Source organism: Palaemon carinicauda, chromosome 44 (assembly GCF_036898095.1).
Source record: "Palaemon carinicauda isolate YSFRI2023 chromosome 44, ASM3689809v2, whole genome shotgun sequence".
NCBI lineage: Eukaryota > Metazoa > Arthropoda > Malacostraca > Decapoda > Palaemonidae > Palaemon > Palaemon carinicauda.
In genome coordinates this window covers 32739418-32754945 of record NC_090768.1, presented here as the reverse complement: position 1 = coordinate 32754945, position 15528 = coordinate 32739418, and the positions used below count along the sequence as shown (strand labels likewise).

At 37.4% G+C, this 15528-nt stretch overlaps 1 protein-coding gene across 1 annotated transcript in view; it reads right to left on the bottom strand.

The window, feature by feature from the left end:
- Window positions 1-15528, bottom strand: part of LOC137634545 (uncharacterized) — a 469969-nt gene that overhangs the window by 239213 nt on the left and 215228 nt on the right. The gene's annotated exons all lie outside the window — the stretch shown is intronic.

Sequence of the window (15528 nt, the reverse complement as noted above, 5' to 3'; positions counted from 1 at the left end):
AATAGATGCAACAGGTTGAATGTTAAGGAAAAAAGAGAAAGAGGCAGGGACTAAAATGTAAAACTGAAAAGGCTTTATGGAAGTAACTTCCGAGGATATAAGATAACCAGTATGAGGTTGATGAAATGAAAGAAACGGAGTAGTTGATAAGTCAGATGCTGCACTGCACAGGTGAGAGTAATAATTGAATGACCAACAAGATTTTCTATGTCCACAAGATGCACAGATGCAGCTAACAAATCGTCCTGACACGAGAATAGTTACAGATGGTTTCAAACTATCATAACCTAGATACATGTCTACTGTAAGCATATGCGGCCCCGAGACTACAATAGGCTCCCATGAGACATCTGAATAATTGAAGATATTAAGGCTTTCAAGAGGAAACTGAACACTTCCTTATTCTGCGGGTGTTTTAACAGTGATGATCAAACTGTAAGAGAACAATACGCACTGTGAAATGTTAAGTGCTCCAGAATAAACATCACAAAATGACCGTGGAGGTCCTGTAGAGAGTAGGTTTTCCCTGCTGTACAGGACCAGATAAACAGCCCTCAAAGTAAAGTCAAGTTTGTGAAAAAAAAAAAAAATGTTGTCACTTGGTACAAGACTGGTGAATTTATGTTGTCAAGGTAAACAGGGCTTGTAAGAAATAAATAAGACAAATATTACTTGGCATACGGTACAGCATTTTAATTGCTAAAGCAAGAAAGGTGACATGACTGGTATGGGGAGGAAACACTGGGTTAAGAAGAAGAGGGTGTGTGGATCATGTGTTGGGTATGATGCAGCATTGTGGAAATAAAAAGAATTATGGCAAAAATAGACAAAAATGATTAAGAATTGATATAAAAGGACAACCGAGTGGAATTATGATTACATGATACTGTACAGACTGAGATTGTGAGAATAATTAAAGGTTTTCAAGATGGAAGTGAGCTATTGTTAAGAGGAAGGGGTGAGACTAGTATTGTGGTGAAGTGGTCAAGAAGATAAAATGTTACGTCTGGTTGTCAAAAATCTCTATGGAGTGAGTGATGCCAAAATCAAGTTAATGGGCAGTGACAATTCAATTGAATTGTTTGAAGAAAATCATCTGATGTGTAATGAAAAATAAAATGGTTGGGTGTGAATGCAAGCAACAATGGTTTATGATTGTATATGAACATTGTATATGAACATCAGAAGATGGAGTAATGAATGGTAGGAAAAGTGGTGGACTAACAGAAGTTGTTGATTCATATAAAGTATGTGAGCATATACAACGGATGAATAAGAGAAGAAGCAAGTCCCAGAATAGACTTAAAATCAGTAGCAAGATGTTATTAGTGACTTGTAATTCAGAGAGACTACTAATTCATCTTTATTTGGACCAATTATTATCAAAAGGGGGAATGAACTCTACTTAAAGCAGACCCAAATAAATTTGGGATGTGTGGACCAAATAGCGAGATGATTTCATATCAAGAAATGCTATACTGTACTGGAGATTTATCAATGTTTGTAGAATGAATTTCTGAAGTAATTTTTATTTTCCCTAAGTATACAAAACCAAGTCCTTTAATTGGCGTATACTTTCAGTAAAGCTTGAACTTGGTTGTTAAAATCTATAACGAGGTATCTGTAGTTACTGGCTGGTGACAATGAAGTCCTGACTCCTAATTAGTCACTAGGTTACAACCATGCCCTTTTATGCGGTCAAGGGAAGAACCTACAGTATATCTGTTTGGGGGATATGCTGTCTAAATGTATGGTCATATGAGAACATGGGTGCATACACATCTATCCACCCCCTAGTTAGGAAAGATTGGAGAGGAGCTTCTAAACAAACTTACTACCTAGAAAAGATGCTTGATCATGTGGATCTCTACCTACATTCATTGTCTGGTCCAGCATATAACATAGTGATTACTGCATCCCAAGGAAGGGGAAGAGAAAAAAGTTAATAATTCTGGAGTAACATCACGACCTCTCCTAGGTGAGATGCATATTGTCCCGTGGGCGAGCTTGATTTACTAACCTGACCTGCTGAGCCCCTATTATTATTACCATTATCATTACTAGCCAAGCTATAACACTGGATTGAAATGCAGAATGTGCACTCTCACAAGGTGAAAGTAGAGACGAGGGTACACTTCTGCAGGAGGGCCCTGCTGTAGAAGGGCACAGTCCAGTAGGAGAACATACTACGGCACGAGTTAACATGCGAGGGCTCTCTCCTGTAGGAGAACGAGTACGCATAGGAGAGAACTCATGGGCGCTTGAGTAGCACAAAGTAGCATGTTAGTTGGTGCACATGAGCATATAAGGAAGTGCTCGTCATGAATAAAAGCAGCACTCAAGTGTCCTCTGAATTGTCTCGTAGGTGGGTAGGTATTAGATTGCCCTGCATATAGCAGACACGGGCTCTTGTGTTGGAAGCCCATAAGTGGGATAAGGATGTGAAGGTGGTAAGGTTATATATGTGAAGGCGGTAAGGTTACATAAGGATGATGATGGGATGGATGGGAAAGGATGAAAGCACCATGACGACCATGTCAGGAGTCTGAAGCCCAGACAAGGCGCTGCAAAGCAGACTCACCCAAACCCGGATCCTCTTTGGTCAAGGAAAAATTTGTTTTTTCTTATCGCAACCCGAAAAGGGAATTAGTGTCTCTTCTTATTCTTCGTCTTTGGTGATGCGAGTCTATGGGGCAGAACCGTTGCTCCCATAAGGAGAAAAACAGTATTATTATTTAAACTGAACTCCTCTCGATCAGTCTTCTTGGACTTGGTACACAAATTAGAAAAGAAAGGTGGAACACTTCCATTCCAACTGGCAGTGAGTGAAGAGACGAAGTTGTCTGGCATCCTGGCCGATGCCGAAGACACACTGAGGAAAGAGATCCTAGGTACTCTATGAAGAGGCAGCACTATCAGTAGATAAGTCTCTAGAACCTTCTGTACACAAGAAAATACTGACAATAGGATGGGCAGTGACCCTCCCCTTCAACTCGGCAGCAGTAGCTACTCCTTCCCATGCATAAGGGAATAAACAGTAACAGTAATGCTGTCAAACAGGAACAAGACCCTATTTGTGCAGGATACACAGAAAACTGTCAGTCAGCTACAAATGTCTAAAAAGCAGAAAAACCTTTCATCTTCAATAATATCCTTTGTATAAAACAAATTGCCAACAATTATTTAAAGGAAGAAGAAATAAAAGATTAAAACTGTCAGTTGACAGTGCCGGGAGTACTGTATGTCTAATTTCCATCCATCCATATACCAAAGGCACTTCCCCCAATTTTGGGGGGTAGCCGACATCAACAAGAAAAAAAACAAAAAAAGGGGGACCTCTACTCTCTACGTTCCTCCAGCCTAACCAGGGACTCAGCCGAGTTCAGCTGGTACTGCTAGGGTGCCACAGCCCAACCTCCCACATTTCCACCACAGATGAAGCTTCATACTGCTGAATCCCCAACTGCTGCTACCTCCGCGGTCATCTAAGGCACCGGAGGAAGCAGCAGGGCCTACCGGAACTGCGTCACAATCGCTCGCCATTCATTCCTATTTCTAGCACGCTCTCTTGCCTCTCTCACATCTATCCTCCTATCACCCAGAGCTTTCTTCACACCATCCATCCACCCAAACCTTGGCCTTCCTCTTGTACTTCTCCCATCAACTCTTGCATTCATCACCTTCTTTAGCAGACAGCCATTTTCCATTCTCTCAACATGGCCAAACCACCTCAACACATTCATATCCACTCTAGCCGCTAACTCATTTCTTACACCCGTTCTCACCCTCACCACTTCGTTCCTAACCCTATCTACTCGAGATACACCAGCCATACTCCTCAGACACTTCATCTCAAACACATTCAATTTCTGTCTCTCCATCACTTTCATTCCCCACAACTCCGATCCATACATCACAGTTGGTACAATCACTTTCTCATATAGAACTCTCTTTACATTCATGCCCAACCCTCTATTTTTTACTACTCCCTTAACTGCCCCCAACACTTTGCAACCTTCATTCACTCTCTGACGTACATCTGCTTCCACTCCACCATTTGCTGCAACAACAGACCCCAAGTACTTAAACTGATCCACCTCCTCAAGTAACTATCCATTCAACATGACATTCAACCTTGCACCACCATCCCTTCTCGTACATCTCATAACCTTACTCTTACCCACATTAACTCTCAACTTCCTTCTCTCACACACCCTTCCAAATTATGTCACTAATCGGTCAAGCTTCTCTTCTGTGTCTGCTACCAGTACAGTATCATCCGCAAACAACAACTGATTTACCTCCCATTCATGATCATTCTCGCCTACCAGTTTTAATCCTCGTCCAAGCACTCGAGCATTCACCTCTCTCACCACTCCATCAACATACAAGTTAAACAACCACGGCGACATCACACATCCCTGTCTCAGCCCCACTCTCACCGAAACCAATCGCTCACTTCATTTCCTATTCTAACACATGCTTTACTACCTTTGTAGAAACTTTTCACTGCTTGCAACAACCTTCCACCAACTCCATATAACCTCATCACATTCCACATTGCTTCCCTTTCAACTCTATCATATGCTTTCTCCAGATCCATAAACGCAACATACACCTCCTTACCTTTTGCTAAATATTTCTCGCATATCTGCCTAACTGTAAAAATCTGATTCATACAACCCCTACCTCTTCTAAAACCACCCTGTACTTCCAAGATTGCATTATCTGTTTTATCCTTAATCCTATCAATCAGTACTCTACCATACACTTTTCCAACTACACTCAACAAACTAATACCTCTTGAATTACAACACTCATGCACATCTCCCTTACCCTTATATAGTGGTACAATACATGCACAGACCCAATCTACTGGTACCATTGACAACACAAAACACACATTAAACAATCTCACCAACCGTTCAAGTACAGTCACACCCCCTTCCTTCAACATCTCAGCTTTCACACCATCCATACCAGATGCTTTTCCTACTCTCGTTTCATCTAGTGCTCTCCTCACTTCCTCTATTGTAATCTCTCTCTCATTCTCATCTCCCATCACTGGCACCTCAACACCCGGAACAGCAATTATATCTGCCTCCCTATTATCCTCAACATTCAGCAAACTTTCAAAATATTCCGCCCACCTTTTCCTTGCCTCCTCTCCTTTTAACAACCTTCCATTTCCATCTTTCACTGTCTCTTCAATTCTTGCGCCGGCCTTCCTTACTCTCTTCACTTCTTTCCAAAACTTCTTATTCTCTTCATATGACTGACCCAGTCCCTGACCCCACCTCAGGTCAGCTGCCCTCTTTGCCTCACGTACCTTGCGCTTTACTTCCACCTTTTTCTCTCTATATTTTTCATACTTCTCTATACTATTACTCTGCAGCCATTCTTCAAAAGCCCTCTTTTTCTCTTCCACTTTTACCTTCACTCCTTCATTCCACCATTCACTGCCCTTCCTCATGCTGCCTCCAACAACCTTCATGCCACATACATCACTTGCAATCCCAACAAAATTTTCTTTTGCTAACTTCCACTCCTCCTCTAAATTACCAGTTTCTCTTACTCTCACTTCGTCATATGCCATTTTCAACCTTTCCTGATATTTACTTTTTATCCCCGGTTTTATTAACTCTTCAACCCTCACTAGCTCCCTTTTACATCCACCTACTCTATTCCCCCACTCTTTTGCTACAACTAATTTTCCTTCCACCAAAAAATGATCAGACATACCGTTAGCCATACCCCTAAACACGTGCACGTCTTTCAATCTTCCAAACATTCTTTTAGTTATCAACACATAATCCATTAATGCCCTTTCTACTACTCTTCCATTTGCCACTCTTACCCATGTATACTTATTTTTATCTTTCTTTTTAAAAAAACTAGCACTTCATTGAGCTAAGTAAATATTAATCAATTTTTAATAACATAGCAGATAGAATTAAAAAAGCAGATAGAATTAAAAAAAAAAAAAAAGACAAGATGTGCATGCATAGACTGGAAACTTTATGAAAGTAGTACAGTAGTACCGTATGCAGTCAAGGATATAAATGAATGTATGGCGTTGGTAAAGAATTTCTTTTCCACTGTAAACGTCAATGCCAGAGTTTATCAATCTGTAAAGCATAAAATGAGATGTGTAAATGAAAATTTTAATGGGATGGTGTGCTAGAAACAGTAGATCGCGTAACCCAGTTAATGTCATAGCAATGTATCTGGATGAATACTATGGGAATGAGAGCGTGAGAAAATGCAAAAATAGAACTATGTATGCCTGGCATCGCAAATATAAAGTTTCATAAGAGGTATAAAAGAGAAAAGTCAGATTGAAATGCGATTTAATTGTAATAGCTTTGGTTATTAGAAGAATAATAATTTAGGTCGTCACCAGATACTAAAGAAAAGGCATTGTGTGAATGAATGTTCTAAAAGTGTAATAGGCTATGCCACACAGCAAAAGTGGGTTTCACAGAGTGGAAGGGGAATGCAAATTGTGGTTAGAAAGCATATTTTCCCAGGAAGCACATGGCTCCAAGAAATAAATGTACAAACTGGATATGGATGGTCTGGTAGTGAATGTGTAGGAGAATGGTGAATATTCATCAAATTGAGAATCAATAAAGTAAAGGGAGCTGTAGTACGTTCCAGCATAGTGCTATATTACATATCCTTGTAGAAGGTAAGTAATTTGTCTCTCTGTGGAGGATACTTCAGTACATACCATCAATCAAAGGTCACAGGTCATTTGTAATATTACAATTGTCATTAATATTTACCAGAATGAGTTTGAAGAAGTGAAAATTTGGGGAGGAGATATAAATGTTGATAGTGTAATTCTATGAATTTGAAAAATAAAATGAGATGTAGTGATGCTGTGGAAATTAAAGAACCTTATAAGCATGAATATGATTAAGTGTAAGGAATGGAAGTATTGTGTGCATGGGAAAGAAAGAATGATAAACTAGTATCTCAGGATATAAGTATTACAGTATACATCTGCCGAAGAGTAATCTCGGTGGATGTCAGGGTAAAGTTTCTGGATGGAGACTAAGCAAATGAATGAGGAAACAGATAGTTGAAGTGTATACCGAGAATGCTAGAAAGAAGAGATATGTCATGAACAAATGTAACTGAATAAATGACAAAATCTGTAATGTCAGAAAGAACAAAATTCATTTATTGAATGTGAAGCATACTAGAGTGGCAGGACCTAGTGATGCAAGACTACAAACAGTTTTGACAAAGGAAAAACTAATTTTTGGAGAGGTGCTCTGTGGTCTCCAATGACTTTCCTGTTCAAGGCTAGAACAGGGAATCCAATACAGCCCTATACTAAAGAAATATTGTTCCCCTGCTCTAGGGACAGTGTACCAACATGCATAGTACAGACTCGGTCAATTATAGGGAAGTCCTGCAGTTCAGGCCCATTACAACTTGCCACAATACTTCCAAATCTGCACGTTGTCAATGACTGCTAAAGATATAAGAAAAGTAATTAAGTGTTTCAAAAATAGAAAGACAGAGCATATTACAAACCAGATGCTGCACTTGAGTGGTGATAAGTGTGATTAAATGGCTATCAGGGTTTTTTAAAACTAGCCTACAGGATGCAAAGCTGGCGAAAGAATGAATGAATATAAAGATAAAAGTGACTTGTAGGAATTATAGGGGACAAATGCTACTTGATATACTACGGAAGGTATATAGTAGGGTTTTGATTGCCAAAGGAAGGAAGGTGAAGGAAGGAAGGTGAAGGAAGGAAGGTGAAGGAAGGAAGGTGAAGGAAGGAAGGTGAAGGAAGGAAGGTGAAAGAAGAATTGGTAACGGGAGGAACTGGATTTTGAAGAGGGTGCAAGAATCATGTGTTGTTTACAATTCAGTTTTCTGGAAAGTAAAATGAATAAAAAGCATAATAGCATACCAAAAAAAAATATGATAAAAATTCATGAAGGTGTAATCTGGGTGGAAATGGGATTGTATGGCACTGTATACATTGAAAATAAATGCTAGAAAAGTGAAAGTTTTAAAAAAGCATGTAAAGGGAGTTTCGAGTAGGCAGAGTGACTGGCGTGGAGGTAAAGGAGATGTGAGGCTTAATTAGTCTGACTGTCATTATTTTTATGGATGGAGTTATCCAAAAAGTGAGGAGAAAAATGGATGCAACTGCAACCGCTACGCAGTACAGTAACACCCAACTCTACATCATGAATTTGTTCCAAGAGACCAGAAGCAAAGCGATTTTCGACACAAGATGGATTTCCGCCTTAAAAAGCTACCTGTAATTTTCCTATATACCCTACTGAACAGTTGAAAGTACTTGAAACCTGCTATCCTTTTAGAAATACCAAATACCTACAGTAATAAGTTTCCATGTGAAGTACAGTACTGTACTTTTTAAAGCACCCAAGCATTTTAATAAAATACATTGCAATGGTGTATGGATAGAGCGCCCAGAAAGGAGGTAAATCAATGGAGGAATGCAGTAGAAAGATGACTTCCTTCGTAGTGCCTATGAGAAGGGAGAAGGTTAAGATGAAGAGTGAGACTTCATGTTGGCTATTGTCAGTAAAATAACTGATCGCGGTGGAACGCAACAGAGCTTCATGCTTGACACATTACAGTTACACCACAAAGAAAGAAAGAATTGCAAGAAGACAGACCGTGACAAAATTAGACAGGATATATGCAATTAGAATGGAGACTTTAGAAAAGAAAACGTACTGTGTGGAAACAAGGATATAAATTACTCTAGGGTGTTGATAAAGAATTTCTTGGCTACTTTAGTGAGCAATGTCTGTGTTTGCCATTTAGAAAAGGATAAAATGAGATGGGTAAATGAAAAATTTAAATGAGATGGTGTGCACGAAACAGTGAAAAATTGAGACATTAAAATTGATATGAATGCAAGAAATGGATAAAGTTTATATATGAGAAAGTAAGGAGAAAATTATTTCATAATAGAAGGCATATAGACTTGCTCTTGACAAGCAACCCCGTGAAAGTTGTGGCAAAAGTTCAGGACGAATACTGTGGAATTGTAAGTGTCACAGATCAAAAGAGTACACTATACTGTATACCCAGAATTATAGAGTGCAGAATTAAGTATATCATAAAAGATACAAGAAAGAATGAATGTCTCAAACTGGAAGGGGTTTAAGATGTAATAAATTGGATATAATGAAGGTGGTCACTCAGCACATAGTTTACTTGCGGAGAGAAAGGGCATCGTGTGAATGAAAGTACAGAAGCGATTCCACAGAATGGAGGGGGTATGGACATTGTACTCAGCAAGGCCATTTTGTTGGGATGTGCTAGGCTCTAAGAAGTATACGTACAAACTAAAGCATAATGTATCTGATAGGGAACAGCACGGCTCCAATAAACAAATGTATAAACTGAGAATGGTTGATCTGGTAGTGAATGTGTAGGGAATGGGAAAAATAGAAACAGGAATGTCAGGAGTGGAAAGAAATACTGTAAGTGTTTGAAGAAATATATAAAATGTTGCAAAACTTGAGTGATAGAACAAGTAACTTCAATTATTAAAATATGAAATGAGTGTGTGGGCAGAAAAATGTATGTTGAACCTAGAATAAAGGATTGAATGGAATTGAGAGGCAATATTTTGAGCAATAGGAATCTGACTAGAGTACAAGTGTATAAAAACCGTTAAGTAAATGTACAGGTCCTGTACTAGAACATGGAGTGTTGTAGAGGGCTATATAAAAGAGGAATGTAACAGATATGTGAAAATTGCTGAGGTTTAATGAGATTAATAAATAGAGTACTGTATCTAAAGTTTAAAGCAATTTCATATATCAATTACTTTGATTTAGGTAAGCACTAAAATTTGTTGCTTTTTCAATACTACTGTACTATTATCAAGTGATAAGTGCATATAATATGTTGTGTAAAATAAATACAAAGGTTCGTTTCATGATTAAAATAAATACAAAGGTTCGTTTCATGATTATCATTAACGGTAGAGTTATGAGCGTATGAAAGCAAATGTGTGATTACATGCAATTGTTAAAACAGTTGAATAAAGAAAATATATCTTGTCCTCACAGCCCCAATCCCCACTACATTATGAATGGATTTTGAAAATGGCAATCATTTATGGAAGTGAATGGATTGTTGAAAAGACAATCATCTATGGAAGTGAAGTGTTGAGGATGAGGTTAGTAATGATTAAGAGAATTGAAAATCCCTGTATAACAAAATGAAGCAAATGATGACCAGAACAGGATTAACTAAAAAATATGTAAACTACCAACAAAGTTGCATAGAAATATGTGGTTTAAAATAGTAAAGCTGACAGATGGCGTCAAGATGTGTGCTAGATTAAGTAATGTTTATTAAGAGATTTTAAATTAAATATAAAGTAAAACCTGAGGGGACAAATGAACAGGTCTTACAAGAGGCATTTCTGTTACACTGGACTTCAAAGCAGGAAGCAAGAGGGGCATACAGAAAAGTAGCAGCAGCATAAAAAATTGTCTGCACCAAAGATCCTATTATATGTCCAATTAGTAGAGAAAGGAAAACCATATTCAATATGGCCTATACTACTCTGTAATACAGAAACACAGGCTGCCGTATTGAAGGAAATGGAACCCATTTTGTTAGGGGTGGTGTTATAGTTTGCTGGGAGTTAACTATCATATTTCTCACTAAAATGTGCAGGTATTATATGAGAATGTCACAATTGTATGTTTATAATTATCCCATGATGAATGTGAACATAAGAAAATATCTGAACTGTGGTGACGAATGAACGTGACAGCTTAAGCTAACATCTAGTAAAAGACATAAGTACTGCCTGTATAATTGTACACCAATTTTGATAAAAGTACATCATACAATAGATTATAAAATTTTGTATAACCAATTCTTATAAAAAATAAAGGGAACAAGAACATAGTGTACAGCACGTATTTCAAACATGATCATACACTAACAGTAGTTTTTTTTTTCTCTCCCTCTCCCCTGCTCTGATAATATGAACCTGTTTTAAGTTTGCTATCAAACACCTTATACTGTTTGAATTTTGTCATTCTTGCTCTCAACTATCTGTACATTAGCTCGCTGTCTTGTTGAATAAACTATTACCTACACCTCTCCTATCTATTAGAACCTAACAGTTACGTTGCCACAACAGCCACCCAACCAAACTGTACCACCACCTTTATCAAAGAGTGTTCCATTTTTCTTGATTGTAGAGCCAATGTTCCTAGGCCATATTGTATAAGGCTTTCTCTTTCCTTAATAATACATTATATAAAAGGATTTTGGATGGACTTTCATGTTACTGCCTCTCAACTAGACTCCTGGTTCACAGTCCAGCGTAACAAATACTCTGCCTCTCCTAATACCTGTCCACCTGTCCAAACTCAAAACAAAATGTCCTCGAGCCTAATGTCGGGGCTAAGACATTTGATGAGCAGTATGGGAATGAAAATATATTGTACATGAGTGCATGCTGGTAACACAAGAGTAAAGAGAGAAGACTGCAAGTCTAAGAGGGATGTAAGAAGAAAAGGCAGATTGAAGGGTATTTCAGGTACAATGGAATGGGTCAGAAGAAGAATGAGTAGGTGGTCAATGGGTATCTGTTTTGCTCCGGCAAAATAGATCAGTGGGTGAAATTGTTACAGAAGTCAGATTATGGTAAATTTTTCAAGAATACTGGATTAGGTCACATAGCAAGTATGAGGAGTGCTGTAATTATGGCTAACAGGATAATTTTTCTTAAAGATGTTAGGCTCTAAGAAGCCAATGTACAGGTTGTGGAATGGAAGGCCATGCGGAGAACGTGTGTAAATAGTTAAGACATGAAAAAGGGAATGTCAGGAATTGATTAAAAATAAGGTTTGGTAGACCTGGCTATAAAAATGTGTTTCAAGAGATGAGTCCTATACTTGAAAAGAATGCATACTGTATTCAAAAAACGAAAAAAGGTTTCACATGTAACGTAGTGATGTGAGATGACAATTGAAAGATATTACTGTAGTATAAGTTGGAATGCAGCTTCAATTGATGGCCTCATGACAGGTAGGTATCAAGTAGTCTTTTAAAACAATACTATTACCATCAGCAAAACAGGGGTAATACTTAGTATAAAATTCTTATGAAGTTAAGTATAAAGATCATTATCTAAAATAAAACTAAGTATACGAAAGTGCCTGTTTGTGAATAGGTACTAGTGTAAAATAAAGGTGAAAATGGGTTAATTGTAGTTTTAGAGTTCAAGAAACATGGTGAAATAAATGGGTATTTTGTCTAACTTCACCACGAATTTCTGGGTACAGTAGGAACTGTTTGTTGGTATATGAGAAAAGGAAGAGATTTGAAAAATATGAAGTAGGATGAACATAGAAACTATAGAATATAAAAGCTACATTTAATAAAAAAAATGCATTTGCTAACCAGAAGAGAAGACTTACTATAGGCACGTTAGACGAGTAAGGCAATCAAGAATAAAAAGAAGAAACATATGGTTATTAAGAAAAAGGGAATGTCATGAGAAAGGGATTCAAAGGTACAGTATATAAAAGGGAATATCATGAGAAAGGGATTCAAAAGTACAGTATATAAAATGGAATATCATGAGAAGGATTCAATGGTACAGTATATAAAAAAGGGAATGTCATGAGAAAGGGATTCAAAGGTACAGTATATAAAAAAGGGAATGTCATGAGAAAGGGATTCAAAGGTACAGTATATAAAAAAGGGAATGTCATGAGAAAGGGATTCAAAGGTACAGTATATAAAAAAGGGAATGTCATGAGAAAGGGATTCAAAGGTACAGTATATAAAAAAGGGAATGTCATGAGAAAAGGATTCAAAGGTACAGTATATAAAAAAGGGAATGTCATGAGAAAAGGATTCAAAGGTACAGTATATAAAAAAGGGAATGTCATGAGAAAGGGATTCAAAGGTACAGTATATAAAAAAGGGAATGTCATGAGAAAGGGATTCAAAGGTACAGTATATAAAAAAGGGAATGTCATGAGAAAGGGATTCAAAGGTACAGTATATAAAAAAGGGAATGTCATGAGAAAAGGATTCAAAGGTACAGTATATAAAAAAAGGGAATGTCATGAGAAAAGGATTCAAAGGTACAGTATATAAAAAAGGGAATGTCGTGAGAAATGGATTCAATGGTACAGTATTTGAAAAAGGGTGTCATGAGCTATGGATTCAAAGGTACAGTAAATAAAAAAAGGGAATGTCAGGACAAAGGGACCCAGCTTAAAAGGGAATGCATATTCTGAAGGGTGAGAAAAGGGTTTGCATGAAAATGTGGTAAGATTTAGCAAAGATGGGTAGAAATGTATGCTTTAATCGATACTGGAGGTGGTTATTTCTATGTACGGTATTAGATTTTGAAGACGAATGGTATGATTGTAAATTTAGTACAGGAAATGTCTAGAGTGGGGTTGGGTGATTTGCTATGATTAAGTTTTACTTTGGGAGTGATTGAAAGGTTATTGTAAAGGAAATATATGGAGTGGCGAAAGTACATACTGTAGAGGATGTAGTTCGAAGTTGAAATGTCTAACAAAACCGAGTATTAATGGGAGTAATGATGATAGTGGAGAGAATGGGTCTAAAGTGAAGTGAGGTGTATTACAGTGCTTAATGGAGAGAGATGTGGATTATCTAAAGTACTGTATGTTACATATGAGTATGGATGCGTGGATGTAAAATTGGAGGGGTACACAATCAAAGGGGTGAGGGAGAGTGAAGATTCAGTGACAAAGTACTGTTCTGCAGGCAGAGGATGGAATGTATGTTTTTGGATGACTCATAATAACTTGTAAAATTAAGCAATACAAATGGGATGGTGAGAAGTTGATAGAAATATTTTAACCAAATGCTAGTTTGAGTGAAATTAAGAAGTAATTAATAGTTAACATGGAATTAATGCATGGGTTGGTTTAAAAGCTTTCCAGATCGAAGAAAAGCAAGTGTATGTTGGCACAGTTTCAAGGTTTAAAGGTCACTCATGAATGGTAGAGGTAAGGAACAGTGACAATGCCCTAGAGGCTGACCATATATGCATATGACCAATGCCCAAGCCCCTCTCTAACCAAGCAAGGACCAAGGAGGGCAAGGCAAGGGAATGGCTGCTACTCAAGAGGGTACACTACAAGAAACTATTGAGCGTGAGCAGGTCTCAAACCCAAGTCCAGCAGATCAGCAAGCAAGGATGCTTCTAACAAGCTACAACATTAAGTAAGCCTGAGACAAAGTTATGGTATGTCTGACTCTTCACCATATTTATGGATGGAGTAATGCAAAAAGCAAAGAAATAAAAGTGGAAGTAAGCTTAACCATAGGAAAGTTATGGGAAGAGAAAATGAACTGTGAACGGGAATTTGAATGGTTGGATGCAGATGATCCATTGAAGACAAAGAAAAGTAACTTTACAATATGTGGAGATGTAGGAAAGCATTTGCAAGAGGAGAACGTTGAGAATGAATGTGAGCAAGAATAAACTAGAGGGTCAATGTAAGCCAGGAACATGGAGTAATGAATGCTGAATGGTTGATGGAAGAATATAACTAGATAATTCATATAGTATTTGGGAGTTTAAGAATAGACAAAGCAAGATAGTTGGCAGGATTTGTGCTAACGATTGATACAAAGATAAAATTGTATGTAGAAAATAAGAGGGAGGGGGGTATGTATGAATGGATGGTTGAACATACGGTCTTGGGTGAAGTGTGGATGTTGAGTAAGGATTAATATGTGAAATGGAAACTAGAAGATTGAAAATTCACGTAAAGTAATGCAAAACATATGGGATGTAGACTAAAGCAGCAGCAAAAAAAAAAAAAAAAAAAAAAAACCAATTAAGTTGTCATTTAGTAATTGTAGCAAAGGTAATAAGTAGACAGATGGTGTCACGTGATGTGCATTACATTATGCATTCTCTGTTGAATAACCTTTCCGGTGCCTAAAATTTAAAATGAAAATGGGGAAACAATTGAAAATCCTGCTGTGATAAGAAGCAGTAGAGCATTTCTGTTAACTTGGAGAAATTGTTTGTGAGCAGTAGTTAAGGTGCAGTAAAAAAAAAAAAAAAAAAAAAAAAAAAAAAAAAAAAAAAAAAAAAAGTTGCAAACATCATGAAATAAAAAGGTGCACTTTTTACAATTAAATTATGACCTATGAGTGAGTTAGGTACATATGATGACTACATAAGCAGCAAAGTAAAAACGCCTAAAAAAATTGCTATTTGATTTACGGAATTAGGGCTAAAACCCCACACTGGGGATTCTTAAAGACAATCACCCCCCCAAAAAGAATCAACAAGAAAAAGTTAGTGATTTTTCTTATTCTAGAACCTAAATCTCAGTTTTAAAACTGAATGAGTTTCTGAACAAATCATTCGTGTAATTGAAGTGTAAATATTAAATATAAAAAAAGTGAAGGCAGCAATGTGAATAACGTAGAACCGAGACATGATGACAGAAAATCATTACATAACAGAACAAAGATAATGAC